Below are 6,000 nucleotides of genomic sequence, written 5' to 3'. Positions count from 1 at the left end.
TACGAAAATACTTGAGGCAATGTCCATCTTGTCGTTTCTGGTGCCCCATATAGGATGGTGGGTAGGAGTATTGATGTCAGATAGCCCTGGGTTTGAGGCTGAACTCAGCTATTTACTTGGTGTGTGAGCTTGGGCAGGTTATGAAACTTCCCTAAACTTTTTCCCTCCTTTGTAAAATGGTGACAATAATCATCACTATAACTGTACGGTTATTGTGTGGGTTAAATGAAATAACGTATGTGAAATGCTTAGCATAGTCCACGGCACTTAGGCACGCTCAGTAGATGTTGGCTATTAATACCATCATTGTTATCTGTGATTTTATCACACCAATGTACTTTTCCTAATCTCCAACTTGTTTAGTTTGTCTTACAATCTGATAATTTCAGAGGGATGATAAGTGTAATGGAAGGTATACAGCACTGGAAGGATAATGGGCAGGTATTGGTCTTGGGGGCCAGGAGTGGGGCCGAATCTGACAGTAAACTTTGCTGGAAACATGGAGAGAGGATCAGATGGTCACCAGACCTGCCAGGAGATCTGGAAGAATGATTGCATTTCCTAATACGAGTCTTGCCTCCTGCAATTTGTTCACCTCTCTTGGGTCAGATGTCTGGATAATAAGCAGATCTGTATTCCTCTCTTCCTCCAAATCTTTCAGTGGTGTCTTGCAGCTCGACTGGTGGAATCCAAAGTCATGCACAGTGCATGATGCTCGTTCTTCACGATCTCCCCTTGTCTGTCCACCCACTCCTGTCATCTTCCACTTCTTTTCCCTTAATTTGTGCTCTACCTCACCTTTTCCCCGCTCATGCTTTCTTAAATGATGAACTACATGTAGTTTCTCAAATATGTCACAGATTCCCATGCCCCTGTGTTTGCCAGGAGTGATTCCCTCTGCCTGGAATGCCCTCCCTTTCCTTTGGATGTACCATGTTCTTACTACAAGTCTCACTTCAAAGGTGCTTCTTCTCTTAAGCCTCACAGACTCCAAGGGCAGAAGGAGGCACTTTGTTCCACTGTGCTCTGCAGAGTCCTCCACCATGGCGATCATGAGGAAGCATTTCTGTCTTTCCCACTAGACTATAAGGACGGACCGGGTACTGTCACCTCTGCCACACCCTTGCCCCAGCACTTGCTCATGTATCTCAGCCTCACAGTTTCACAAATATCTTGTTAGGTAGGTGGAGGGGAACTGTTAACCTATTTTACAATTGGAGAACTAGAGACACACAGCTATTAAACGGCTTCCCTAAAGTCACATAACTAGAAAGCAGCAGATCTAGGATTCAGATAAAGGATTTCTGGATCCAAGATTATGTTTTTCCTTTGCCGAAATATTAAATTATAGTAAACCCACAGATATTTATTGAGTAGTAACTATGTTCAAATCTCAGTGTTGTGTTCTATAAATGATAAGGATTTTATAAAGGACATCTTTATAAAGCCACCCGTGATCTTTTGACTAATACTAGGACTATGTTCTTTTCACCTGCTGGTAGTTGTTATATAGTAGGCATTAAAATGTATTTATCAAAGATGGATGGCTGGATGAATGCTTGGTGATTATCAAGGTAACTCTTTGATATTGACCTGCGAATAAAGACTGATCAGTTAGTGACTCCTTTCTTTGACTATTTTGGGTTTGAAAGAATGTTTGTTTATTATGAATAATTTATTTATTATTTTGCAGACAGTTCAGGAAGATGAGTTGGTAGGTTGTAATATCATACAATGGCATAAATAAATAAAATGGCATAATTCAGGTTAAAAAACCAAAACAGATGTAGCATAAAAGGAATTAATATGAACAGACGTTTGAGGTAAACTAATTGGACTTACATTTATAAGAAAGTCTGAAAGCCAAGGTGAAAAGGGGATGCACATTAAGGTACATTGTTTTGAAAAAAGAAGGCAAATAAATTCATTTGTGTAGACAAGTTCCCTAGGACTGTAAGGTCGAGGCAAGAAATGAGTTTGACTAGATACTGTTGGTTCAGTTCCAAGCAGCTGTCCTTGGAGGAAGATCTCACACGTAAAGTGACATCTCAATCCAGATATCCCCTCCATATTCGAATCCATAGGAAACCAAAGTCAAACTGTCACTTTCAAATGTCCCAGAATCACAGCCAATTGCTCCAAGTTTTGTGAAACCTGAAGTTTATTCAGTTTTAGGGGCTTCCCTAACAAAAATAATTTGGAATTGTGAATATAACATTGGGTACAAAAGTATATATTTATTTACAAAAAACAAATCATAACAAATTGCAGATTTGTAAAAGCTGATATATATCACAAATGTTTCTTTCAGTTTGATTTTAGCTTCCCGGAAGATATTTCCTTTCTTATGTTAAAGAAAAAATGGAAAATTCTTGGACCAAAAAAGGAGAGTTAAGCAGAGAATCTAATCCAACACAAAGGCTCAGCCCTAGGGTTGGGGCTTGGGGAGGGGTGCAGTCCCCGCCCCATGGCAGGAAGTCAGAATTTCCGATGCCGCCGATTGGCTGGGGCTGTCTGGACCAATCAAACCAGGTAGGCACTAGGTAAGTGTTGAGCTGCCTGCTTTTGGATTTTCTAGGAAGCAATTTGCTGTTGGCGTGTACAGGGAGTACCCACTTGCAGACTACGGTGCTTTGCTGTTCGCTGCATAAACGAGGTGCCCATTTCAGGATCCCAGCGCCTCCAGTCGTCATTTTAATAACAGTGGGTCTCTACTGCTGTCAGTGGGCTGGGTGGTCCCTTCGAGATTTGTCATCCCTCCCTTTAATCATCCCGCTTATCCAGAGACGGGCTGGCCCTGCGGTGTTCTGTCTCCTTCTGGCACAGAATCATCACTTGAATGTCCTTTTTACATAGCAGCTGCATGATAGCATGAGAGCACCTGCAAATGCCTTAACTAGGAGCAAAGATAATTATTACAGAAAAAAAATTCCATTATTATAGTTTGGCAAATTTCATGTAAACTAGCTTCCTATTTGACTTAGCCAAAGCTAAGGGGATAAATCCCAAGAGTTAATTTGTCTATTCTTTGAGACCCAATCGGGTTTTTTCAAGAGATCTTTTTTTTCCTATTTGCCCTGAAGCACTAACCAGAAACAGCAGAAAGAATTAGCCAGAGAACAGATACCCCCTTGTGAGGCCAGTAAATGCTTTAAAGTTTAGTGATCTCCATTACCATGGTAGCAAACGACCCTTTGGCTAGGCCCATTTGGCATTTACAGTCTCCTTTGTAATTTCTGCCCTGGGACTGTGCGATCTCTTACTTCTAGGCGAACCTTCAACGTTTCTCTGCATTCATTCTACTGCTTGCAGTTGTCCTACTTTTTGCTTCTCGTATCACAATTCAACACTGTTCAGATCTTATTCCTTCCAGATAAAGGGAAATGACATAACTTTTCAGCTGTAACTGAAGAGATATGTCCAGGATTGCTCTCACAGATACTCCTTTCATGAATTCTGATTCAATTTTTGTTTATAGATGACCTTGTCTTTAAAATGAAAAAGATATTTCCTGTGCGGGACCAAGATGCAGTCATCATGGAATATGCAGCCATCAAATCAACTCCATTGCCTAAAGTTCTGTTTTTCCCAAGTGGCTAAACTAACAGCTTTGAATTGAGCCTGCGTTCTGGAAAAAGGGAAATAGTAAACATTTAAAGTATAGTAGACACATGTTTCATGATTTTGGGGTGCTATGGAAGCAAAGGGGATTTGAGACATATTCAGGTAACCTGATAGAAAAATGATAGTGATCAATGACATATTAGAATTTATTAAATACCCAGGAAATATCAGTTGTTAAAGTATAAGCCTGTATTTCTGAGATAACTACAGAAGCCAAAGGCAATGCTCTTGCTAATTTATTTGCTAAACAAGTGGGTCTTGTTATCCTATCATAAGGGTGCCACTAATTTGACCTCTGTCCTCATTGAGCTTTCAGAAGGACAAGTGGCTAAATTTAGACAGAACGTATTGGCCACATCATAATTTTGTGACTTCATTGTTCTCTCTCCATTTCCTAGTTGTAATAGAAGGAAACATTTTTCCTTCTCTCATTAAATTACCTATTCATTTTTTAAAATGCAAGTACAGACCCATGGATTTCTGTTTATCACATGAATATTCTGTGGGTATCATTATTTTATTTTACTGTTCAACTTGTTTCATATTTAGCCAATGGAAACCCTTCAAACTGGCTCCTGTGTACTTTTGGCATGCCTCCATTATTTTTTTGTGCACTATTTTACTTTCTGTACTCCAACATGTTCCAGGCTCACCTTTTACTTTCCCTGCCTCAACACTAAGAGTCAACTATATTTACAAGGAGGTCAGCTCCTTTTAATGAGGGATGGTGTTTAGAAACCAAGATCAGGATTTAGGGTGTGCTCATTGCTGCTGGGGTGTCTTTGCTTCTAGGCCCTTTCAACAGGGAGAGCTAAGAAATATAAATATATCTACAACAATTTATTTATTTCTTTCTCTTTATCTACCTATCTATCCATCCATCTATCTATTAAAATCTATGAGTTATACTGAGTTTCATTCCAGTTCAGCAGCACAGGGTTCATTTTAGCCTTCCCCTTTCCATATTTGTAACTGCCTTCTCCAATAGTGAGAGATCTGGCTTTCTTTAACCCTCTACACACTTAATCATTTGCTCAGTCCTACAATACACAGAAGGTAGTTTCAGAATTGCTAACTCACACTGCTATCAAAAACAGACCCTCTAACTAGATTTCCATATTTATTTACAGTTCCTTTTGGATTTAGACCGAGGGTATAGAGTCAAAGCATCATGTTCCAAAGTTACTCAGGTTAGTTCTATTTTTCCCGTGCGGTATGATTATGTTTGTTTTTTAAAATTTGGGCTGTAGTTAGGTCATATCATTTCTATTATTTGAGCTTTTATTCTCTTAGTGTTTTAATTTTATTTTTTGAGCACATGAAACAAGCTGATTCAAAAAGTCACTGTTAAAACTAGATCTAAATGTATAATCAGAAGAGTCACGGCCAACTGCACAGTCCCTTCCACTCTGTTCCCATTTAGCTCCTAAATGTTACTAATTTCATTGGTTTCTGATGCATCCTTTCTGCATTTCTTTTTGAAAAAAAATAGGAAACACTTTAAGAATTTGAATGTCATCCTTGCACAGGGGTTGCAGAAATCTTTCCTGTAAAACTTCAGTTTTAGTATATGTGCTGACCAACGACTATTGTCTTCTTTTTATTGCCTTGTGATAGCAGTAGATGTAATAAAGTAATAGTTAGATTTTTGCAAGTTTGTTATTGTTGGATCTCCAAATTGTCCTGCTGGGCTTTATTCTTGGCTTTTTCCATGTCTTACTTGTTTACACTATCAGCATGAGTTATGGTTCATAGTTGAGGATGCTTTAAATTGATAGACTTCCCCTGCACAGTTCTTCCCTTCTTAGCCTTAGGAGAGTTTGCTATCGTGAATAGGCTATTCGATTTGAACTGACATAAGATTTTTACCTTTTCCTTCTTATTCTTTTAATTTTATTCTGACGATATTTTTCTCATTGTTTTAATTTCTTTTTTCTTTTTTTTTAAGATTGGCACCTGCACTAACATCTGTTGCCAATCTTCTTTTTCTTTCTTTTTCTTCTCCTCAAATCCCCCCAGTACATAGTTGTATATTTTAGTTGTGGGTCCTTCTAGTTGTGGCATGTGGGACGCCACCTCAGGGTGGCCTGACAAGCGGTGCCATGTCCACACCCAGGATCCAAACCAACGAAACCCTGGGCTGCCGAAGTGGAGCAGGTGAACTTAACCACTCGGCCATGGGGCTGGCCCCTGTTTTAATTTCTATAGACTGACTTTTTGCCATTTACTTGGGTTCTCCTTTCTATTTGGCTGTTTCTGTTTTTAAAAAATAGGGCTTAAGGAACTGGGTTTGCTCAGCTCTATGTGTATGCTGGAATATTGTTGAAAGGTTTTGATGAATCTATTTTGAAAATCTTTTATTGATTCTCAATACTT

The 6,000-nt window shown here is 39.1% G+C and overlaps 1 non-coding gene across 1 annotated transcript; it reads right to left on the bottom strand.

Annotated features, from left to right (window-relative positions):
• Positions 1–5,108: 5,108 nt before the first annotated feature.
• On the bottom strand, positions 5,109–5,211 carry LOC124236585 (U6 spliceosomal RNA). Its single transcript, XR_006887809.1, has one exon. It is a non-coding gene; the product is annotated as a U6 spliceosomal RNA (small nuclear RNA).
• Between the last annotated feature and the right edge of the window lie 789 nt (positions 5,212–6,000).

The sequence above is a fragment of the Equus quagga genome, chromosome 2, assembly GCF_021613505.1.
Source record: "Equus quagga isolate Etosha38 chromosome 2, UCLA_HA_Equagga_1.0, whole genome shotgun sequence".
Classification (NCBI taxonomy): Eukaryota; Metazoa; Chordata; class Mammalia; order Perissodactyla; family Equidae; genus Equus; species Equus quagga.
This window is presented reverse-complemented; position numbering and strand designations above follow the sequence as displayed.